General features: G+C 29.6%; 1 pseudogene; it reads right to left on the bottom strand.

The window, feature by feature from the left end:
- Nucleotides 1-756: 756 nt before the first annotated feature.
- On the bottom strand, nucleotides 757-25,324 carry LOC108472131 (cysteine-rich receptor-like protein kinase 44; annotated as a pseudogene).
- Nucleotides 25,325-26,481: the final 1,157 nt, after the last annotated feature.

Here is a 26,481-nt window from a genome sequence, read left to right as displayed (position 1 = left end):
ATATCTCAAGATATGACCTTATAACCTACATTAAATGCACGGAACTAATACCTCCAATAACTGGAAAATCCCTCCAACACCTCCAAATCAATGAGACGGTATAAAAATGATTTAAGGACACTTAAATGAAAAAAAAAAGTTACAAAATCAATTGAGCAAAAATCCATTCTTTCAAGTGTTTGTTTTAGTGAGAAAAAATCATTATATATCAACCTTTGAGATGTTCTTATTCCTTCTCATTTTTAGGGAGTGATGTTATCAATCAAATTTAAAAATATATAGAGATTGTGTAAAGGTTATATTTTCTAAAATATACCATTTAGTGAATTAAAAACCCTAATTATGGTAAATTAAAGTAGTAGATATAGATATTTAAGGTCGAACAACTATAAATCATTATATCAAAATTTGTTTGAGTCATTTCTCTTAAAATTCTAAAACACCAATTCATCCCTATTGACATATATCCAACATCTCTCCTCTACTCTAGTAGTGAGCCAATGCCTTAAAAACTAAAGCTTAGATTATAATTGCTTTGATAATTAGCAATTAAAATCTGTTAACGAAATATAGAATCCAAAACCCATAAATTCCCCATTTGAATTACGTACAAGAAAATTGCATAAAACAAAACTTACTAAATTATAATTTGATATTTTAATCCCAACCCTTAATATAAAATTATTGGCTTTGCCCCCTCGTGTGTGTGTGCTGAGGAAATTAATTGCAATTCTAAGTAGTCAAGAAGCTTACAAGTTTGTCTCTAAAGCGAAAGTAATGAATTTACTTGTTTTTACAATGTAAATTCCCTTGTTTATTTTTGCAAGATACATATGTATTTTTTTCCAACTCTATGTATATTTAAAGTAATAAGATCAGATGTGCATATACACATACTGATTAAGTAGACATAAGGTTTAATCGATCAAATTTATCAGAATTTCCAATGTGTACAAAGTTAACGAGATGAGAGTTGAGTGATGGAGAGCGTGGCAATGGATGCTGAGGAGGAGGCAGTTGAGGTGGATGCTTCTCCAATTCTTGGATGATTTGATTCAATGAAGGTGGGCCTTGTAATTGGTTTGCTTTCAATCGACCTTTGGCTTCTCAGCAATACAACAACTTGTGACATGCTTGGCCTCAACGCCGTTGTTGACTGAGTGCACAATTAATCCTATTTCTACCATTCTTCTCACTTCTTCTGCTTCATATTCATTTGGATCCAAGCTTTCGTCCACTAATTGTTGGTGCATGTTATCCTCATACAACCTCCATGCCTGTATCATTCATTTTAACTATATTATTGTTTCTTAATTTGTTACACTAATATTGATTGAATTTTCAACTATTCAACTTCAATCCATTTCATATTGTATATTACACTATAATAATTTTGTCACACCCCAAAAAATAGGGGTTAATCATAATGAATAGATAAGAAATGAACCTTAGGCTTTATGGTTAAATACTATTCTCCTATTTTTTTCTTTTAATTTTCAACAACCTAGGATAAAAGTACACTAAAACAAATATTATTTGAAGTAAAAATTAAATAGGAAATGAGTAGCAGCCCAATGTTTAACAGGTTTCTCCCTCCTTGTACACCTAAGTTCAAACCACATCCTTTCCTTTTCATTTTTCCTTTTAATTCTGCCTAAAATTTGGAGAAATTACCCTTGTCGCCCCAAAGGTTTACAAACCCTAGCTATTTAGTCCTTCCTATTCCTATTTGGTTTAGAATAACAGTCCTTTTCACAATTCTAGTAAAATTCCTCTTCATTCTCTTTTTATTTTCTTCCTCTTTTCTTTTTCTCCTCTTTTCTCTTGTAATTGCAACATATTTCCATCCTTGAACTATTGATTATTTTCTTTCTCGTATCGGATCAACCTCGTTTCTTGAATTTTTAACGGTGTTAGAATTATTGTCAAGTAGCATCCTTAAATTTTTCCAAAAATCGATAAGTTCATCTCGACCTCTATGATTAAATCCCGAAATTTCATAGTACTTCTATCCAAGGCTAATTCTTCATTCAAGCTAATAATTTTTTACGATCTTCTGTGATTCTTATCGACTCTTTCCATTAATCTCATTAAATCATGAAAACAATTGTTAATTTGTGCAAATATGTCGTTTGAAGGACCTATTTTAGGTATGTCGAATCAGATTTGAACGCAAGGTACAACGTTCAAGCTTTTGGTGAAATGCATTCTTTTACAACTGAATTTGAGCAAACCGTGCCTAGGATTAGGGCTACACAGGCATGTGGACCACACGACCATGTCCCCTAAAACCTTAGGATATTTCGATTCTCACACGGCCTAGAACCCTCCACATGGTCTGTCACACGGTCGTGCCTCCCTTGTAGCCTAATTTTGCATTTGACACACGGCCACAGCCTGTTACACGATTGTGTAACCCCTCCACATGGCCTATAGCTTCCCACACGGTCCTATGTCCCCTGTTTTATAATTTTGCCCAGAATTTTTTAAATTGATCAATTTAGTCCCTAAATAGTTCCCGAACTGTTTTAGTGCTTTGTTCCATTCAATTAAGTTCCTCTTAATATGAATAATATTGAAATTTGTGATCTGATTAACTAAATTATTATTGCATATGTTGGATATGAGAATATTTCTTGTTTACTATCACCATAATTTTGATGAACCGATAATGTTTTCCATACCAAACTTATTATTTAAGCATCCTTCATACAATACAACTTCATTAGATGTTGATGTATTCTCTTATATAAATCCTATTCCATTAGATTGCCACTACTCAAGCTCAAGCTAGCAACCACCTTCATTTCTCCAATCACTAATGATGACAATGCAAACTTCTAGCCTATGCCTAGAAATAGCTTGTTGTCTCCTACTGACTATAGCCATTGGATGTCACCATCCTATCAAAATCTCCATCCTAGAATATTTGATTATTCTAATTGATATCACTCCATTTAGAATTCCTTTTATATGCCACCGTAAGTAATGAAGCTCCCTTCGCTCCATCACAATAGGTAAATGTACCTTCTCTCTCATCTTCTCTTTCACCACGCCTTTCAACCACCTCCATTTACTCGTATCACTATAAGGTCCCAAACTAAGATTTTTATGCATAAGATGCGAACTGACTATTTTGATCTAGTTGTATATAGAGTGAACCAGATTGTTAGCCAGACCAAAAACAAGCAAGAGAAATTCCTTGATTGAAGAGATCCATGCAATGGTGAAGAATAATACATGGTCCTTAGTGCTACCTTCTTCTCACAACATTATTGGTTGTAAATAGGTATTCAAAATTAAGTAGAAAACTATATATGTCACACTTGTGATATATAAAGATCGCTTAGTAGCTAAGAGATTTCACCAATGGTCAAGTAATGACTTTAAAAGAAACCTTTAGTCTAGTTGTAAAGCTGCTTAATATGTCTTCCTTTAAGGTTCTATCTTGATCTCAAAGAAGTTGATCTGAGTCATTTATCTGGATGTATTAATAGCAAATTATTCCTCTTACATCTCTATTAACCTATTTTTCCGATATTAAATTTGTTAACTAGCACTTTGTATTTTAGCAAATTAAGTTGGTGATAAAAACTGTCACCACATCAATGTTGTTGATCAAATTGCAAACTCACTCATTATTGTTACATAGTATCTACTGCTACCTATAAATATAATCGTAACAAGATAGGTGTTGTGGAGTCTACACCTATCTTAGAACTAGAAGGGTGATTAAAGAAAAACAATCCTTCATTTCCTATTCATGATCTTCTCTCATTTTCACTAATAATATCTTTGATTAATTGTCTTTTGACTTTGATTTAGTTTTTCATCTTTGCTTAGTTAAGGTTTTATTCTTCTATTTCAAGCAATGTTGCTCAAACACTTGTCTAAATATTTGGTGAATGAAAGATACTTGATTTACCGAAATGGAAGATATTCCATTTGATATATGTCGAAAAAGTCAAAGATTTCAAGGAGAAAATAAGAAAATATATACATGGAAAAATAAATGATGGAAGTGTAAGTTACTTGATTTACCTTTTTCAGGAGAAACTCGGTATCGGGATCGGCGGTGGTGTCATGACTTTTTTGACCACTTACAATTTCTAGGACAACAATCCCATAGCTATACACATCAGTCTTTTCTGATAGTTGTCCATAGATTGCATATTCTGGTGATGTGTATCCCCTTTTACATTACAAATAAATCATCCATTCATTAATTGATGCAAACAATATTTTTTAATTAATATAAGGAAAAAATCACGAAAGCACTTACAACGTTCCTGCAAATTTGGTGCTCAAATGACTCTTATCTTGAGGCAAAAGTCTTGCTAACCCAAAATCAGCTATCTTAGGATGGAAATCATTATCCAAAAGGATATTGCTTGACTTTATATCACGATGAATGATGCATACATGAAATTCCTCATGCAGATACGTAAGGCCTCTCGCAATGCCTACTATTATATCACATCTCTGTTTCCAAATTAGAGAGCCTCGTCTATCACCTGTAAAATTACCATCCATGGCATAACCATCAAAAGCAATGATATGGTGTAGAAGAGTAGATGAAAGGGAAGAAGAAAATTTACCAAATAAAAACTTGTCAAGGCTACTATTAGCCATGTATTCGTAGACAAGGAGAAGTTCAGGGCCTTTGCTACAACATCCAAGAAGACGGATGAGATTTCTGTGATGAACGTTACTTATTAACTTCACCTCACTTTCGAAGTCTAATTTTGCTCTTCGTGATTGCATTATCGCCAGCTTCTTAATTGCAACTATTTTCCCGTTCTTTAAAACACCCTGCCCATAATTAAACTTATGGTATTCACCCCAACTCAAAATCTTAAATCTTTGTTTAGTTAATTTTTATTTAATATAGGAATTTAAGATAGTTTTTAATTTAATCAATTAATACAAAATCTTAATATAATTAGGGTTAAAATATAACCTAGCAACAAAGAGTGTATGATAGTATTTAAGAATTTTTTTTTTTAAGTATATGGCATCAAATACTTAAAAATTGACTTTTTTTTTAATCATCCTAATATAATTTAACTTGTTTACCTTGTATACATCACCGAAACCACCTTCTCCTAATTTATTTTGATTGCTAAAATTTTTTGTAGCAGTACTCAAATCTTTGTATTTGTATTTGATGGGGCCTTGCAACTCCGTTGCACCTAATATGTCACCTGTTACAAATGAGTGCACTTATATCCTTTCATATTTCAACAATAAAATTTTCTTTAAAATAGATCTAACAGTCGTACAAAATTTATGCAAACTCAAGTTACTTGTGCACTATTATCACATACCTCTAATTGGTGACCCTTTTGGCCTTGATGTTTGCTTAAACCAAACCAGCATTGCTATAATAAGCAAAAGAAATGCAGCACCTCCCACCACTCCTCCTATAATGCCATTCCTTTTGCTTGAACTACCTGCAATTTGTTCCATATTTAATCTTACAGTTTATTTATTATATACAAAATATGTGTCCTTCACATATTTAGTAAAAATAACTACCTATTATTGCCAAATTTTCCAAAAACAACACAAAATTTTGAATATTCTTTTAATTTTACATACAAATAAGATTTTTTTGGTTATATTTTAAATAAATTAGAAAGTCAAATGCTCGTCTGATTATTGAATTATAATTAGTATGGCACATAAAAAATTAAAATATAAAAATATTTTATCATGCATCTTTTTAATTCAAGTTTTAAGAACAAATTCCAGAAAGCATTAATTTAGAAGTTTGTTGAATAAAGGGAAAGTGATAGGAAAATGGTCAAAATTAGTGCTTTGTTTTTTAAATCCTTTAATTTCTCATGAATGATGATAACAAAAAAAGAACTGAAAGAGTCCGGCAAGTTTGTAATCATTTCAAAAATATGAATTTTCAAAGTGGATTAAACAAAATTTAGAAGCAAAGTTACGGATTGAAAATATGAAAAGGTAGAGTATCTGGGATTTATCTTATAAATTTTTATTTATTCTCCTAGTTTTAATTTTCAAATCTTAGATTAATAGGATTTTTAAGAAATTATTTTCAAGTAAATTTAAAAGTTATTTTAAACAAAATCTTAACAAGTTTTAAAAGCTCTTAAAAATCCTTTTTTAATCGTGTTTTTTTTACATAACAAGGGTTGTGGTTAGAGTTGAGCAAAATTCAGTTCGATTCGAAAAAATCAAAAAAAAATTCGAGTTTCAAGTCAAGATGAATTTCACAATTTGAATAACTCAAATAATTCGAATAACAGATTGTTGTAAGTAATCTTTTGGTCCCTATCAAGTTTGAAAACAAGCAAATTGGTCTCTCTTAACAAAAATTACAAAAAAAATTTAATTTTTTCAAATTTTAAAATAATTTTAAATTTAAAAATATATAAAAATTCTAAAATATATAAAAAAGTTAAATTTTTAAAATAATAATTTTGGGACCTAATTAATGATTCAAATTTATCATGCTCGGTATCTTTTATTTATTTATTTTGCTTTGAAAAAAAAGTTCTAATTTATGTGCTCTAACATGGAATTAGTTATATTATAACAATATTTTTATTTGACATGTTTAATTTTTTAATTTAACTTGAACAATTTCACTCGATTCAACTTGAATTTCATTTCACTAGACTCGATTTGAAAAAATTTCAAACTGAGTTAGGATGATAAAATAGGACTCGTGAACTCAATTAACTTGAAATTTTTTCATTTGATTTAACTCGATTCAATCGAACGCTCACCTCTACTTGTGGTCCAATACCCTTCTACAGTATTGGACGACAATAAGTCAATAAACTACTAACTTTAGGGGTATTGGACTCCTTAAGCTTAACTATTAATACACATGCCTGTGTACTAGACCCAAGCTCCATGTGGTCCGAAACTTGGGAGCTAAAATCAATTTTTTAACCTTTAGGGGTATCAGATTGCAAAGAAAGAGGTATTGAAACACATCTTTTGGGTTTGGTACTTATGGGCCTAACAATGAATTTATTCAAATAGGGTATTAGAACATATGCATCTACAATTGCATTTAATGGTAGAGTTAATGTCGCAAACGATTCAATTTTCCCTCTAACTACTCCAAATAGTTAGAAATCAATGAAAGGGTATAAATAAGAAACAAGAACATCAAGAAAAATAAAACAAGTGTACAATGTTTATTGTGCAAAAAATTAATCTTTCACTTGTAATTATCATATTTCTATTGTACACAATTAGGGGTTTATTTTCTTTCAATATTTTAAGTGTTGTAATTCATTTGAGTGAGCTTGATTATTGTGAATCAGTCTTAGAGTGGTATCTCTTTTTTCTCATCTATATATCAAATTTGTGAGAGGTTACATAAGGTTTTGGGTAGAAAAACCTTAAGGAGAAGTGGTTTTATCTTCCCTATTTAAAAGATATTGTTGTAAAGGTTAAACCTTGTCCTTAAAAGATATCATATTGTTAGAATTGGGAAATCCTTAGTTGTGAAGAGTTAAGGTAGTGGATGTTGGCAATTGGTGCTAAAACACTATAAATCATTATGTCATTTTTATTTGTCATCTTTCTTCCAAAATTTTCAATCACCAATTAACCCCATCTCTTGGTACAAATTAAGCTTTACAGTTAGTACTAAAGCTAGAGCTCTAAATATTATCAAACCATCAAAAGACAAGATCCTTGAAGAGCTCAACTATAACAACCATGGAAAATCATTACCAAGAAGTACTTACCTTGGAGGACGTGTGTTTGATGGCATTTGAGCAAAACTCCATAATGTTGGGAGAAAGACAATCTACCATGAGATCTCCACTATTCAAAAGAGCAACCTACTTACATTCAAGAACAAGAATGAAGTTGTTTATCCAAGCCAATGAAGTTTGGAGAGTTATCACCAATGGTTTATTCATCCCTAAGAAGAGAATAGATGGAGAAATTGTTGATAAAGAAGAAGATGAGTGGGATGAAGAAGACATAAAAAAATTCAATTGAATTACAATACCATGCATACTCTATATTGTGTTCTTGGTCCAAAAGAGTACAATAGAGTATACATGAGTGAAAATATAAAAGAAATGTGGGACAAGCTTGAGGTCACACATGAAAGAACAAATAGAATCAAAGATCAAATATTATAGTCTTCTTATTTTAGATTATGAGTTATTCAAAGTCAAGATAGATGAAGGCATAAAGGAGATGTCCAATCAATTCACTAATCTCTCAATGGGCTAAAAGCACTTGGGAAGAGCTATCCAAACAAGGAGATGGTGAAAAAGAAGTTTAGTAGTCTTCCAAAGTTTTAGGAAGCTAAGGTAACAATCATTTAAAAAGCTAAAGACTTTGATAAGCTATCACTCAATAAGCTTCTTATATCTCTACTCACTTAAGAGATGAAGATCAATTGTAGAAATAATTAAGAGGTCAAAAAGAGTCTAAATAGATTTGGTGTAGCTTTTTAATCTACCACACATGAGAAGTAATGTGACTCAAGTAATGAAGAGGATGATGATGAAAAAATGACCATGCTTGTAAGAATTTTAAGTAGTTTATGAAGTTTAATAAGGCCAAAAGACCTCCAAGAAAGGAATTCACTAAGGGGGAGTCAAGCAAGAAAGAGAACAAACTAATCATTTGCTATGAGTGCAAGAAACCGAGTTACATCAAGTTTGAATGTCCTTAATGGAAGAAAAAAGAGGGGCATTCGAGAAAAAGAAGAAGGAAATGATGGAAACATAGAGCGGTAGTGATTCATCCAATAATTAGGAAAACAATGACATTTCCAACCTTTGCCTCATAGCTTTTGATAAGCCCAAGGTACTTTCTAACTAATAAATGAATATTCATTTGAAGAGTTACAAGATGCCTTTGATGAATTGGCTACGAAGTTTGAGGTCACGACTCCAAGTACAAAAGAATGAATCATTAACCATAGCTAAGGATGAAACAAAAAATAAGTTGAATGGTATGCAAGTTCAAATAGATTATTTAAACTAGAAAAAAAAAGAACTTGCATGATTATTTTTTGGTGTCTTACATAAGGCAACAAAAATGTAATGACATGATTGAATCTCTAAGTGCTTTCTTTGAAAAAAAGTGGTTTGGTTTTTGTCAATTTACTAAAAAAGAAGGCAAATTTAAAAACTTCTTTGAAAAAACAAACTTCATATATGATGCCTCTCTTTCTTGTACCCATTATTACAAGAAATGTCATGATAAACAAGTTTACCCACCGGTAAAGATTTAGTTGATTGACATGATGAACCCTAGTTACTATAGCTAGAAGGCCAAGGAGCAGCATAAGTATAACAACCAATTTTTTTAGTAGTGTTAGAAATAGTGGTTTTCGGACCACAAATCTGATGTGCCGGTTCGTAAATTTTTATTATTTTAATATTTACGAGGTCATTAGTGTAGTATTAAATTTTGGTTATGAGATTATATTATTTAGGAAGTTAATTAAGTAAAAATGACTGAATTGTAAAGACTATAAAAGTTAAGCTTGTTATGAAGGAGGACTAAATGGGTAATTTAACCTAAAGGTATTAAGGTAGTGGGTTCACATGAGGTTATGCACATGTGGATAAGTTATTTAAGCTTAATGGTGATTAATTTAGAATTAATTAAGAAAGTTTATTTATTTACAATAAAACCTAGGTATATAAATAAATAAAAATAAAAAAAAGGATAATCCTTTGGCTTAAAACCTCCATCTCCTCCACGACTCAAAGGGAAAATATTAAAGTTTATTAGCTTCCAACTTAAAGCTTTGATTTGTAAGTAAATCTTAGCTCGTTTTTAGTATTTTTTATATTTTTGAGCTCATATTAACTTAATCTAGCTAACCTGAGGATTAATTTGTAAAACTGTTGATGCGATCATGCCTAAGCCTGTTGCTGCCGAACCCATTGAGCTTCCCTTAGGGCCAATCACTCGTGCACGAGCCAAGATGTTCAAAGAAGCTATTTCATGCTACATTGACTGAATATGGGGAAAAGCAATTGCAAGGGTTATTGATCATTCATGGACCAGCTCTTCATGTGTTCCTTGCAGCTTGTTCAAAACTAAACTTTAATTTTCAGTTTGCTATTTAGCTATTTTTTAGTTGCTGGAATAAATTATTTAGTTGATTTAGTTATGTTAGTTTTTATAGCTTGAGTCATTAAATGTGTCATAAGTTAGACCTAATTAATTTGAGTTTTAATATGCATTAATCTAGACATTTTAAATATGTCTTAAGTTTATTAAATATGTCTTATTTAGTGCAGCATTTTAATGTGTCTTTGTTCAGCCTTCATTATTGTGTCTATTAGACACAATAATGATGTCTAAATTGTGTCTTATTATTGAATTTAAGCCGAATTTTAATGTGTTTGTAAGTTTTTCACACTAGCTGATCAACAAACAAGTTCAATGGACGGTAATTAATAGAGAAGCATGCATGTGGACTTGCATTCAAGACAAAGGTTGCTGATTACTCTCCTCTAAGTGCCTTTTCGTGAAGGGCAAAGGCTTTAAGCATTTTCACATTAGACCATTTAGCTTGCAACTAAGTTCACACCATGGAGGCTAATCAAATTAGCATGTTCACACCATGGAGGCTGTTCGTGCACCACAATTGCATTAAGAGGGCTACTGCATATTCGGCTTTCCAAGGAAGGATTAAATGGTGTTTACATCTCCTTGGTTAAACAACTACTTGCAAGATTCAGCTCAGCTAATTAAGTCTACATGGTTAACTGAATGGGAATGTTAACAACTTGTCCATTGGCATCACCTAGGTCTAGGAATTTCCAAAAGACATGTTGATCATTTCAATAGCCATTTCAGCTCATTTAAAACTTAATTAAGCTGATCACATTCTTTCCATTCGACTGGAGCTTTTATATCCTATAAATACTTAGCTTATTCCATTTTGTAAGGACTTCTGATCATTTTATGAGCTTTATCATATTGGTGAGTGTTCAACTTCCTTTGTTCTCTCTTGACTCTATTGACTTATCAAGATTTTCTTGTGGCGTCCTATCATTTTCTAAACTTATCACTTTTCCAAAATGCGGTGTTCAACCTTATATCGTTGGTTCCTATCTTCCATAGATAGTGGGTCACGATTAGCTATCAATTCCATTTCGAGCTACTATAAGATCTAGGTCAATATTGTCTATAATATTGGTTCTATCTTTAGCCTTGAAATTGAAACCTTTCTTATATCTTTAAACACTTAAAATAGTTTTCTTGTTTTCTAGCCAACTTGCTCTTTTACAACTTACTTTGAGAACGTCAATTCATACTTCTTAATTTTACGATCGGGAAAAAAAATGACTCGAATCAAATCACGAGAATGAGTTCGAATCAATTGTGAAACATTTTGGATTGTGCCATTGATGAGTTGAATTGTTTTCTTGAAGCTTTTGAAAGATTTTTAAGCTTAGATGTTAGATTGGACTGTTTTGTAAAGTAGTTTTGATGATTTTAATGATTAAGGACTAAATTGCTAAAATGATGAAATTGATTGTACTTGTTATGAAATATTTGCAAATAGGGGTTGTTGGATAACCATAGAAGGTTTTGGCTAAAATGGGTTTATGAGAAAATGGGTTATTTGTATGTTTAGGGCTTAGGGACTAAATTGAATAAAGGTGAAAAGTTGAGGGTAATTTTGTAAATGTCAAGAAGGACTAAATTGTATAGAATGATTAAATTTGGTTGCTATTTAGTTAATTGAATGAATCTATTGTTTTAGATCACGAACATGTTGATAACTAAGGAAAAGATAAGGTAGCAGACTAGTCCTTGTACTTTGACTATTTCTACAAATCAGCCCGGTAAGTTCGTATTTCTAATTTTTATAATTAGAGTTTCTTTTCTTTCCATACATTTTCTATATTTAAGATGTGGAATTTCTAAGCATGCTTGATCAATTGAGAGTTGGTGGTACAAACGATTAAGGTGATTCAACCTTGGGTTGTGACATGAAGTGATTAAATGATTAAATATTTTGTTTTGATGATATGGACTATTCCGATGGCTGAAAATCCTGTATAAGTTACGGATTTTCAATAGCTTGTGTGAACAACATTGAGAACTAGTGAAACAACTGAATGCTCTATTCTGATGAATGAACCGTAACGATGGATGAGGTCCTACATACGTTGCAAATCCTTGTCAGTTTGTGTGAAGAGCATTGTGAAACAATCAATGTTCTAGAACTAGCTCAAACGAGCGATACTCTACATTTCTGAAATGACGAGCTAATGATATCTGAGAAAATTGATTTAATGAAACATGTAGCTCTTTCCTATGGTGGATTGTGAACGACAAGGAATTAGCTTATTTGTTATCCAATTGTGTTGTTAAGTTAAATTGCTGTAAGCTCTATCGTTATTTTACGAACTTACTAAGCTTCAAGCAAGCTTACCTCTGTTTGTTTTTGTTTTGTAGATTTCGTTTTGCAGTTGAAAGAGTGGATCAAGCTCAAAGAAACCCACTATCTAAAGGATTATTTTGGTATATTTTGAATGGCATGTACATAGACTAAGTGTATTCCTTATTAAGCTTGTAATAGTTCGGATTTTTTTATGAAATGTATAATGTTTTAACACTTTCAAGTTAAGTCTTTTTGGAGTTGTTTTGATTTGATTATGTTTTAAGGACGAATGTGTGTTCAAATGAGTGTTTATAAGCTCTTGAAATGAATTGAAACTTATTGGTATGATTTGATGATGTTTGGGGATGTTTAAAGTGTTTTTGAACCAATTTTAATGCTCCAATGATCCAAGTATCGGGACATGGCTTGGTTGTATCGGTATAACCAAGTTAGCAACTAAAATGCTACAGTACAAGGTAGAGGTACTAAAACCTCTACCCTTGCACCTATTTCAAGCTCAAATCAACCCCAAACAAGGTCCAATGTTATATTTTTGTAAAGAAAACTTATAAATAATTGGAAATGTGTTTTCAGACCTTGAGAGTGATACTTTAATGGACCAAAATGACTTGATTTTCAAAAGAATTCATTATTGTTCCATTTTTGGAAGTATGTATTTTAAGTTAATTGAGCAACCGAAAACTAGTTTCATGTTTTTACCTTTTTCTAATACTTGGAAATCAATTTGATTAAATTTTGAAATGTATGACAAGTTTATAGAAATATGTAATCATAGATGTATGAAATCTTTTAAATTTGTTTTATGAAGAATGTTTACCATAAAAGTTTTTGTAAGTGCAAACATTGTATTGATGTGATATTATTTGTCGGTGTTAATCATCAATTTAGGTGAGGGGTGTTGCAGATTTTACGTTTAAAATTTTATTTTGTTTAAAATAAAAAGGAATATTTAAAAATAGAGATCAAATGTAGAGTAAATATTTCATAATTAAAATTTTATGTTGATCAAACAATCTAATTACGATTTGTACTTAACTTTAAGTAATACGTCAAACAGATTTAATGACTTAAATTCAATACTTAAATTTTTAATACTAACTTTTTTAGCAAATCAAACAACACCTACCTCCGTATAAATTTCCCTAACAATTACTTGTGAATTTGTTTGTAAAATTTAAAATATAACTTATGAATTTGTTTGTAAAGTTTGAAAGATGTAATAGCAGCTTATATATAAAGAAGAAAATAGATAAAGATATAAAGATGAAGTGAGGCTTACTAGGAGTTGACAGGAAGGGCGTAATGTCGGTGGTTTGGTTATCAGCAAAGAAAGGAGAGTTAGAGTACCTCAAAAAACACCCAACATCCACAGCTCGACCATTGGTATTAGGAGGGCATCGTTGGATGTCAGTAGACACCACTTGCATGCAATCGTGGCAGCCAATTTCAGCAATGGCTTCGATACATTGTGCCACGCCATACACGGTTGCATTTCCACCACTGTCGCCCACTTTCTTGTTTATTGCAGCGAAGTAACCATTAATCTTTGGTGTGGCAACTTGAAGATTTGCTAGTACATCCTGCACCGTCGCTTCAAAAGAATTAGGCTCCGATGCTGACTCATTCCCACATATCATGGAGTGTCCTTCTTGAGTGCTTTGGTCGTAGAAGTTGTTGCTCTCATACCTTAACTCCACATTATAGTCATTACATCAATCCAAACAAAATGAAATACATTTAGTCAGCAGCACATGTAGGCATCCCAAACATTGTATCCTATTTTCTTTATTATTAGGATTTCGCACGACAGTAGTAAATTTAAGAAAAATTGGATAATGTATTAAAAAATTAGTATTTTTTTTAAGTAAAAAAATGAGTAGGCAACTATGTTACTATCTCAGATGGCACAGGTTTTATTGCATTCTCTTAAAGGTGGAGAGGATTTAGCACATCCTGTACAAGTGATATTAGATCGAGGTTAGATTTTGGTTTCTTTTTGTTTAACTGCAATGCATGGTAGCTAGTATGGCATAAGTCCGAAATGCAGTCTTCGCAATAAAGAGTTGAAAAAGGAAAGGGCTCTTTATATCCTTAATCTACAACCATTCAAAGCTGTACAAACAATATTAATCAATCACCATCACTTCAAATTTGTTGTTGATATCATAATAATCATTATATTTGTCACTAATTATTAAATTTGATAAAATTTGAGATTTAAAATATTTAAAATTAAGTATTTTTTATTTAAAAATATTGTCATTAAAATCGTAATATTTCCTATCAAAATTTGTTAACTTAGAATTTTGATTAGGCTAATCGATAGGAAATAAATTTGTTAAATTGATCAATTTTGACAAAAACTAACAGCAACAATAATGATTGTACTAGGATTTTTAAATCGAAAAGGTAGGACTGAATTTTTAACTTTTAAAGTGTAAGGACCAAATATCAAATTCTATACAAGGATTAACAACACATTTTAACCTTATATTTTAGGTAAACTACACCATTAGTCATTCAAGTATTTGTGTATTTTTAATTTGGTCACCCAACTCCAAAAGTTTTCAAATTTGTCACCAATGTTATTGATAATGAATTTTTAATTGATATAATATTAAATTTAGTCATCAAAATTTACATATTTTATCAATTTAATCTAGATTCTAAAAATTTAACCCACAAGGTAGTTTTGGTTCGCTAAATTGTAGATTATGGATGGAATGTGAGATTACCTTACTTGATTCATTTAACTAGAATGTAAGATTCAAGTATTTAGTTGACGGGATGTAAGATTACCTCCAAGCAAATTATATTATATTATCCTTATTATAGAATTTTTTTCTTTTAAATTCACTTAATTTAACATTTTTTAGTCTCGGTAAAATTATAATAATTAAAAAATCATTTTATTACCCATCGAATTTATCACATGAATTCAATTCAACTATTAATTTTTCAACATCAAAATTTGGATAAAATTCTAACATTTGGTAGAATAAACAAAATTGCTGCAAATTGTCCTATCCCTGTTAATAGAAGAAATATTTGACACGTACGTTTTAAAAAATAAAGTAAACGTTTTCTAAATTAATTCCGAAATCCAAATGCCAACTTATTCATTAACTTTTTACTTCTAAATTTGAACATTTGGATGGTATTTTTTTTTTTTAATTTTCTTTTACTTTTACTCTTTGAAAATGTTGGGTGGGAAAATGTAATGTTAGAAACAAGCAAAAACACAAAATACATAAGCTAATCTTATTTTAACTACCAAAATTATATTGATTAATATAATAAAATAAAGGAGTATTTTTTCTTAAAATTTAGATTTCATCCATAATTTTAGATAACCTAAGAAAGGAGATTCAATATCTTGACACTATTTTTAGTGTGAGATTAAGGGACAATATAAAATTGTAATTTAATTATAATTTGTAATGTTACATTTGGTCAACCAAAATTCCTTTTAACATTTACACCTTTTATTAATTTAGTTTTAATAATAAAAAATATAAAATATAAAATATTCAAAAATACATAAAAGAATGTAATATTAAAAAAAGTGAAGATTGTAACATGTCTGGAAATTTTATGTATTTTTAAATATTTTAATATTTTTCAAATTTTTGAAGGATTAATTCATTTAGTTGAATTTGTAAATATAGAATATTAAGATTAATAACAGCATTGCCTAGGGTTATATATCTGCTTTTTTGGAATTTATGTCGTGAATTTAGTATTAGAAAGAAGGATCCTGCAGTAGTGGTGCTATAAATTATTGAGATGGATCTTGGTGGGCCCTTATTTACTGGTGTAAGATATGAATTCTTTGGAATTTGAAAACTGGAGCTTTCATTAATTAAGTGATGAATCTCGGTATAACAACAGTCTTGTCAAAACCAAAATGCAAGTGTTGAATTTTGCTTTTTTTATTAAAATCACTCTAAAATTTTGAATAATTATGAAAATCACCTTCTTTCTTGATTATGTACGTAAATGATCTAAAATAAATAGTAAAAATTAGTAGAGCTAAAGAAATTGATGCTACTAACATATCACTTCAGACATAGGATTAAAAAATTAATTTTTGGTAGAGTTATAGTGAATGATGTCACTTCAATAAATACCAAAAAAATATCGATATTTCTCAATAATTAGGAGGCCTAAAAATAAATAAGGGTGATAGAGTCCTAGAGAATGATGCAACCACTTTATTGTGTTAAGGATAAATTTGTTTGAGGTTAAAAAAAATTTAAAATGTTATTTTATTGGGTGGTGTCATAGAAAATGGCGCTACCAATGTAATCTGTTAGTTTTTTCTAAAATTTATTTTTTAATTTATTAAAATAATATTTTATTTGGTGAAGTCATTCTCTTTAATATGATCAAATAGCTATATATAATCTCAATGACAAATTAGTCTAAGTTGAATTTTTTTTTTAATTATATCATGTTAAATGATGAATGGGAGATAGATGATGAGTGTTTTTTTTTTTTTATGTTTTTATATTTAATGGTTACTTTTGGTTGCCAGTTATTTATTTAGCAACAGGTTCAAATTGATTCTGTAAGTCTTTCCGTTAGTTGTGGTAGGACGACAACGGGTTCAAATTAGTTATACAGCCAATGAGTAGATTATTTGGGATTCTTTGGGTCAAAGGGATGTTTGAAGATTTTAAGGAATCCTAAATCGAACTGCACGGGTGAGATCATCAATATCAACAACATCCTTGGTGCAAGATAATAGGCACTGAGAAACTTGCTTGTGCTGCGGTTAAACATTGTATTTTTCAATTTGTAAGACATAATGTTGTTAGTTTTGAACAAAATTATTTAATTATGTTTTATTTGTAAGATACAATATTGTTGATATTGAACAAAATCGTTTAATTTTTTTTAGTATTGAGAAAGTTGCTCTGTTGTAAAATTATATATTGTAAGTTAAGTGAAATTATTTTGGAATGTTGCAAATGTAAAATTATATTTTATAGAATAATTTTTTGAATTATGTAAATTGATTGTTATTTGAAATGTTAGCAATGTAAAATAATTTCCATGTAAATTATTTATGTAATGTGAATTAATTGTTTGATAATGGGCATTTTCAATAGAAATTAAGAAATAGAGGACCAAAAAGTAAATAAAGTTTTGGAAAAAATAAGAAAGAAAAAAAAAATGAATGTGGGAGAGGGAATTGACTGAAAAAAAGAATGAGAAATGATTGATTTGTTAAAAAAAATAAACTAAGGCATTTTAAAGAAAATAAAAAATCAAAAGGCTCAAAAATAAATATATTGATCGATCACATTGCATTAATCACGTCAACGGCATAACTTGTCAAAGGTTACTCTTTAAGTTACCGTTTAATGTTTAAAAAAAAAGAAAAAAAAACTTAGAAGGAAGAGATTAATTGATTTTCTTTTAAAAGGGAGGGGAGGTTATTTTTGGTCCCCTTAAACTTTTGAAATAGAAGAAAAGAAGAGTAGAGAAAAAACAAAAAAAAAAAAGCTGTTTTTGTTTCGAAGCTAATAAATACGATTAATGTATGTAAATATATTTTGATGTGCATGTATCATATTAAAAGGAATTATTGTAGTGTAATAATTAATTAAATTTATTTTGTATACTTTATGCAGATATCAAAATGTCTTCTCGAGTAAACATGGATCATACTTCATCGAGGATCAACGAAATAGTAAAATTGTTAAATCACAAACTCTTTATTTGACATCTTATATATGATATTTATTTATGCGAAATAAAAATTCTAAAATTAATTTATTCAATTTGTGCAAGTTTTGCTAAAAATTAAAATTTATTGCAAAATTAAATTATGATATCCCATTGTTAACAATTTTTTTTCAGTATTCTCCTTTTGTTAAAAAAACTAAAATTTTGTTGTCTATAATATAAGAAAGCAATGGTTAAGTTCTTTATTGATATTTCAAATATCATAGTTAAAATCTTGACACTAGTATCACCATTTTATATGACTCCATTAAATAAAATAATATTTTTAAAATTTTAAAAAATTCTAACATTGGTGGCGTCATTATATATGATTCCACCAAATAAAATATCATTTTAGTTAAAAAAATTTAAAATAAAATGGTGGCAAATAACACTAGTGGCACCATTTTATATGACTCCACCAAATAAAATAATATATTTTAAATTTAAATAAAAGGTAAAAAAAATTAACCCTAACACAATAAAATGGTGGCGCTATTCTTTATGGCTGCACCACTATTATTTATTTTTTGGCCCCCTAATTATTGAGAAATACCAATATTTCTCTGGTATTTATACAGGTGGCTTCATTCCCTACGGTTCCACAAAAAAATTAATTTTTTAATCCTAATTGTTGATGTGGCATGTTTGTGGCGCCAATCTCTTTGGCTCCACCAACTTTTACTATTCATTTCAGGTTATTTATGTACAAAGTGGGTCATTTTCACAATTATTCAAAATTTTAGGGTCATTTTAATAAAAAAGCAGTTGAGTTTCGACACTCTCTAGATGCCATTTGGTTAAAAAGTTTTGTCTAAAATGAATTTAGATAAAGATTTATATGTTCTAAGATAAGAATATGAATTTAATTAAATAATTTTAAAATATTTTAATTATGATATGAATTATATATTTTATTAATTTATTATTTTTAAACAATAAATGGCCTAAACTCAATCCCAAGACTATTTTTTTTTTAAATCCGACCTCAATCATACTTAACTCAACACATGAATACTTTTATCTTCATAATTAACTTTTATTACTGATTTATTATTTTACTAATGATGTAATTGGTTCTTGTACAATAAAAAATTATTTATTTAGTACTTGAAGATTTCATTTACCCCTCAACTTTTATTTTATCCCTCTTGTTACCAATTTGGTTTTTTCCATTACTATACTAAATGAAAATAAAAAAGCCAATAAAATAATGGCGTGCATACAAAAACGGTATATCAAAATCACACCATCAATGAAGGTCATTGCAAATAGATTTAAATTGATCTTTCCAAAGATTGTAGGACCTGAACAAGCCGGATTTGTTGCGGGTAGGAACATAAATGACAATATCATCATTGCGCAGGAAGTTATTCATTCTATGAAGAGCAAGAAAAAAAAAAGATGGATGGCCATTAAAATTGACCTTAAAAAGGCCTATGATCGTGTTTGATGGGACTTCATAGACGCTTCTCTACAGGCTGCAGGTATTCCTAACTTTCTTTGTAATGTTATTATGTCACTCATTTCTGGTTCAACGATGTAGGTTCTTTAGAATGGAGCACCTTCCTAGAAGTTCAAACCGGCAAGAGGAGTTCGTCAAGGGTGCCCTCTTTCACCATACCTTTTTATCCTATGTATGGAGTGGCTTGGGCATGGTATTCACGCAGCCATGGCAGATGGAAGATGGTCGCCTATTCGACTATCTAGATCAGGTCCATCTCTTTCTCACCTCTTTTTTGCTGATGATTTGATTCTTTTTGGTCAGGATGAGGTGGAGCAGGCACATGTTATTAAGAAAGTTTTAGACACTTTTTGTGGGGTCTCGAGGCATAATGTTAATCTACAGAAGTCCAACATGATTTTCTCTAAAGGAGTGGATGAGGATATTCAGAGGCGTATTAGTGGTTTCTTTGGATTCCAAGTGGTGCAGAATCTTGGCTCGTATTTAGGGGTTTCACTTTTTCATGAGAAGGTTACTAATAATACTCTGTGTTTCGTTGTGGATAAGGTGCGGAGTAAATTTTGCAATTGGGATGCTCGACGACTTTCTCTTGCTGGTAGAATTATTCTAGCACAAGAAGTGTTATTATCAATCCCGAGTTACTTTATGCAATTGATGCTAATCCGCAAAGGTTTATGTGATGAGATTGAAAGTATGGTTAGACAATTCATTTAGGGATCCACTAGTGGTAACAAAAAAATTGCTTTGGTAAGTTAGGATTCGATGTGTCAACCTAAATCTTATGGTGGTCTTAGTCTAAGGGCTCTTCGAGATCATAATACTTCCTTCTTTATAAAGTTGGGATTCAAATTAGTGACTGACCATTCTTCCTTATGGGTCAAAGTGCTTCGGTCCAAATATGGGATTCAAGGTGGAATACCAGAGTCTTTATCTAGGGGATGGTGCTCTTTCTTGTGGAGATCGCTATCGAAGATTTGGCCACTCTTATGAGAGAATTTACTCTGGTCTATTGGAGATGGGCATAATATCAATTGCTGAAAAGATCCTTGGATTTCTAATGTAGGGTCGTTATCCAAAAAGTAGCCTATAATTCTAGTTTAGACATGGATCTTGCCCTTAGTGATATGGCCACGGGGAATTTGGACCTTTTCTGCCTTTGGTTACCAAAAGATATCATTCAGCGGATAGTTGGTATTCCGCCACCTCATCCTAATTCTGGTGTGGATAGAATTATTTGGGAAGGACCACGTCTGGTGCCTTTTTGGTTAAAAGTGCGTATAAGAAAATCCGGGAAGATTCTTGGAATGTAGAAGAGGATGTCTAGAAATCACCTTGGAGGAATCATGGGCCACAAAGGGTTAGAGTACTCATTTGGCTTATTTTGAAACACCGTCTACTGACTAATGTTGAAAGAATTTGAAGAGGTTTGGGTTCGGATACAGCGTGTGGTACTTGTGGCCATAGTTATGAAAATATTCTTCATGTGCTTTGGGATTGCAAAATGGCAAGGGAGATATGGATACAGCTAATCCCTGTAAGTAAATAATCTTTTTTTTTTGCAATGTCCCTACATGAATGGATAGAGCTTAATTTACGAAATCAGCAAAACATAAAGCTTTTAGATGGAGTTAATTGGCCTTGTCTATTCAGGATTATCATTTGGAGCGTGTGGAAAAATCAGAATCTTTGCATATTTCAAGGTCTTTATTGGAGTACGGATGAGGTTTTCAAAGCCTCATTATGCTGGGTGAAGCAATATGTTTTGATTTTCAAAACAAATGGTTCTAAACTCTCAAACACGGTTTTCGTTCCTGATTATCCTAATGGTTGGGTCTACTTGAACACAGATGGCTCGGTCAATTATAAAGATATGTTTGTTGCAGCTAGAGGGCTTCTATGAGACCAAAAAGGATCTTGGATTGTTGGATTCACAAAGTATCTAGGAACTGTGAAGTTATTGATTCAGAATTATGGGGCATTCTTGACAGGTTTCAAATTGCCTTTGATCGCGGATTTCGAAAAGTTATCATTTGGTCTGATAACCTTGAAGCAGTTAATCTCATCCATACAGGAGTTCCTGATGGTTCTAATTCTACTTTAGTTACGAGAATCCTTTCGTTATTGGAGAAACTAAGTCATTGGAATCTTCAACATATTCCAAGAGAAGAGAATGAAATTGCAGACAAGATAGTCAAGCTTCGGAAAGATAGGGAACTTGGGTTGCGATTTATTAATAAGGATTATGTATTGAGTTTTCTCAATGGTTGATATTTGAGTTGTAATTTCCTTTTTTTTCATCAAAAAAAAATCACACCATCAATTCCCAAGTCACAATTATCTTTATTTATAATCTACAACCAATATGTATAAACTTTTGAACCGTAAGAATATCTTTTATTGTTATTTATATTATAAAATTATATTAAAATGATGATTTATAAATATTATTATGTGATAATAATAAAATAATATTAATTAATATTTGAAATTAATTAATTAGATTATGCTTTGTAAAAGTTCTACTTAAAAATAACATGATATATTATTACCTAATAACACTCTAAATCTATAAAATCATTAAATAGTGGAAATATTAAAAATAATAAAAATTCAAGTTTTAAATTAAATAAATATGATTTATACATAAAATTTTATTTTAAATATAAAAATAATTAATAATGTTAAAATTAATTTTTATAATTAATAAAAATTAAATGTGTAAGATTAACATTAAATATAAAAAGATACTATTAATATATTGATAATCTAATCTAAAATGTATAAATTTATTAATTTATTCATAATTTATATCTCAAAACTCAAAAGAAATAAATATATTTTATAATAAATTCTATATTTTATAATTAAATTAAGTATTAAATAATTTTTATAAATATTAATCAGATATTATTAAATCGCTTGGATCCAACACAAATCTTGACTCAACAAATTTTATAAAACATATCTATTTGAGAAGTTAAGGTAAAGAAAATTGATTAATTAAGTGTATTAACTATGTTCCTCATTTTTTTAAATTTATAAAATCAATAATATAATATAATATAATATAATATAATTATTTTAATTTATTTGTAATGCTTCTATTATAAAATTACGTTCACAACAAATTATTAATATATTTTCATTAGCAACATAATCATTATTATTACTTAATTAGATTTTGGATTCATATTAAATTGCACTTATTATTTTAGATTAATTATCAATTAATTAATGCTACATTTATATACCAATAACAATTAATATTTAGCACCATAAATATATGTATTAGCAGGATATTTTTATTCAAAAATAACATTTAAAGAATTACTGAAAAGTCACATTTTAGCATTATTTAATAGATTTTGTTTTCATCACAAAAAAAAGTTTTTATTATTAAGATATTTAATCATTGTTTGATATTTAATAGTTTTACAGGTATTTGATTTTAATAATATTTATGCAATTGTATTGTGTGAATGTTGTTTACTATTGTATTATGAAACACTATGTCAAAGGTAATAAAATATTAATGAAATAATTATTTGTAGGTGAAATTTTGACTCATATTCGTATTATTTATCGTTTTATCATTGATTGCTTCTCACTCTTTATTTTATTACTATGTGAATTTATTCTCTCAATTTTTTAAAATTAATAAATTTTATTAAAAATATATTTTTAAAATTATAAAATATATTATTTAATAAACTTTAAAAATAAAAACGTAAAGTCTCCTGCAGCGACATGGAACTAGTAAAAAAATATGTAAAAGAGGAAAAAAAACCCAAAAATGTTTAAAAGATTCTTAAAAGTTTCTAAAATTTAAATATAAAAATATTTTTAAATTATAATAATAGATATAATTATGTAACATTAAATAAAAATTCATCTTAAATAGATAACTAATAGATTTACACACTAATGATTGTTAGTATTTTTATTATTACTTGGTTTCACAATTTTAGTAAATATGATAAAATATCGTCAACATAATATTTAAATTAAACAATAAATATAATTGTTAATTGAGTCTTTACTCGATTGGTTTCGATATTATTGTTAGTGCAGGAGAACGTGGGTTCAAGTGGGCTGAAACATATTATCCTCCTATTTAAAGGTTAGTAAGAGATTATAGATAATTCTAGGTATCGTATAAAAAAGAACCTATAATGAGATTAATATTAAAAATAATAAATATAATTATTTTATTAATAATATTAATTAAAGCAACATAGTAAAATTATTTTAAATATAATTCTACAAAAGCAAATATATTTTTATTAACCATTACCAATATCTTTATTTTATTATTATTATGGATATTAGAATTGTAACACATATAATCTTATCGTGTTTTGTAGTATTATACTTTTTAATTTTTTATCAATATATATATGAAAAAACATTATTTTTATGAAAATGGTAAAATCTTATTAATAAAATGTTTGAATTAAAAACTAATTTTTTAATTATTTATTAATAACATCTTGAAAATTGCTTTATCAAAGTAAAAATATTACAATACACAAATTATTTATTTTAGAGGTTCAAAATAACATTATTATTATTATAATTGTATTTTTTAAAATAAAAAATAAAGATTAAAGAGTAGAAGTATGAATTTGCAATATGTTCATATCTTAAATATTATAGAAATAAGTTTTCTAGAATATTTTATAGATCTGAAAAACTCTTAAGAAAAAAACAATTTAAACCCTTCGACTTAATTTATTTCTGATTATTATTAACCTCAAAATTAAATCTATTCATTAATTTTCGTATTTGATCACATTATCTATTAAAATTAATTGACAAGACAAGATGAATTGATGACGTGCGGCAATCACATGTTTAATCTAATATTTTCTATTAAAAATTAAAAAAAAATTGAAAAATTATTACAAAATAAAAGATTAAACATGTGGCCAGCACTTGTTATCATCTAATAACTCCATTTTGTCAAGTCAATTGATGTCAATGGTCATCAAAACGAAAATTATTAACAAATAAGTTTAATTAATTTTTATAAGGCTTTTCAGAGATCTACAAGCCTTTCTTGATAGTACGTCTAAATTAAGGAAAGCCAGGCACAAAGTGAAGGCCGGGCAATCTCTAAGCAGAATGGTCCCCAAATTACTTCTTTACATGTTTGAAACTCTAAGACCAGTGTTGCATACGCAAAGAGAAGTCGAGAGACCTACCTAAGGAAGCAGCCATCGTAGATGACGCGAGCACCATTGGCAGCAGTGGCAGAGCAGTTACGGATTCGGGCGAGAGCAGCGTCAAAGCAAGCCAAGCAATCGGCAGGGGAAAGGTAGAGCCTGCACTGCACCATGGCATAGGCAGGGTCGGAACCCCTTGCTTGTTGAGCCGTCACAAAATATTGGTCGTTCTTGAGCTGGTCCCTGAGTTGGATGAAAGTGGAGTTGAGATTGGTGGTGAAGTCTTGGAAGTTGGTAACGTTGTATTGGCTGCACCCCGAATTGAGCAGATTGAGTTGTGCATCTGCTTCCACTTCCAGTAACCCCCACCATAGTATAATGGTCACCAAAAAAGTTATGCTGGCTGGTTTTGGTTGCATTTTACTTCATAGAATTTTAAGGATTTATTTTGAACAAATATATAGATGGGATCTGAAAAACGGGTCAAACAAGTTAGAAAAGTATGAAAGTAAGAGAAAATGATGTGTGATCAAACCCAACACAAGGCCGGTAGTTTTTTTAAATATATATTAGAATTATCTTTAGAATTTAAAAAAAAGTCTGTAGATGGGTTGTCATTTTGGGTTGAAAGCCACAAGCAGTAAGAGTCGGAACATCAAACCCAAATTCAATTTTATTTAAGGTCTAACTATTTGTACAAGGCCCAAAAATCAAAGCAGGAATTTTACATCTATATAGAATTCGAATAAGGATTAGTATAATAAGTTAACCATAAATTTAGAATTTAATTTCAATCAACATTATGCAAATACCAAAAATAATACTAAATTTTCATGTAGTCTGATAATGCTAAAAAAAATAAAAATTGAAATTCCTATTTCACTTTTCAAAACAAGCAATTTGTATTTTTAAATTTCAATCAAGTTTTAAAAAAAAATGAAGGATCTAGATTCCTAACCTCACTTCTAATCATTTGCATAAGATGACATAAATATTGGTCAACTAAAACTAAGAGATTCTTGTGGAGAAGAATAAATGCAGGATAGGAGTTATTTAAATTTCAACTCAATGAATACCTAAATTTATCATTGAATGAAAGCAATAACTCATCAAACATTTGTGAGATTTGAAGAAGTATCCTTATACGCTATTAAGCCTTATAAATTATTTGCAACTGTTATGCGTTAGTACTTGGTCTATAAATTGTGTGACCTTACTGATTCTTCTATCAAAGTACTGTATTCTTGAAATATTAGAATTCTTCCGAAAATTTTTTAAAGCATCGAAATAAAAAAGGAAGTAACTCAAAAAGACAAAGGAACTTGAATTGAATGTAAAAGCCCCAATAAGATAATAGCACACCAAGTGTTTGAGTAAATGTTCTAAAAATATTCTTTAACTCAACAATCAAGTGACTACAAATGAAGGCGAGGGCTATATTTCTTGTTAAGCTCTCCCAAATCCAACAGTATAGATCAAATTACATCAACAACTGAGATTAGTGTATATCTGCAAAAAGAGAGTCCTAAATGATTTAAACTTTATACAATCTTATCCCTTAAGATTTATAATATATGGTTAATCTAGTTTTACCAAACTGTTTCACTAGGCCACCAACGTTTTAAGTAGATGGGCTTCTTCATATGTTCCACAAATCGGGTCAGCTCAAGTGGGTTAAACAAGCCCTCATTTAATCAGTTGACCTCCGTGAAAAATTCTGTATGTAT

The sequence above is a fragment of the Gossypium arboreum genome, chromosome 11 (assembly GCF_025698485.1).
Source record: "Gossypium arboreum isolate Shixiya-1 chromosome 11, ASM2569848v2, whole genome shotgun sequence".
Taxonomy (NCBI): domain Eukaryota; kingdom Viridiplantae; phylum Streptophyta; class Magnoliopsida; order Malvales; family Malvaceae; genus Gossypium; species Gossypium arboreum.
Note: the sequence above shows the minus strand (reverse complement) of the source record. Positions and strands in the feature narration are given on the sequence as shown.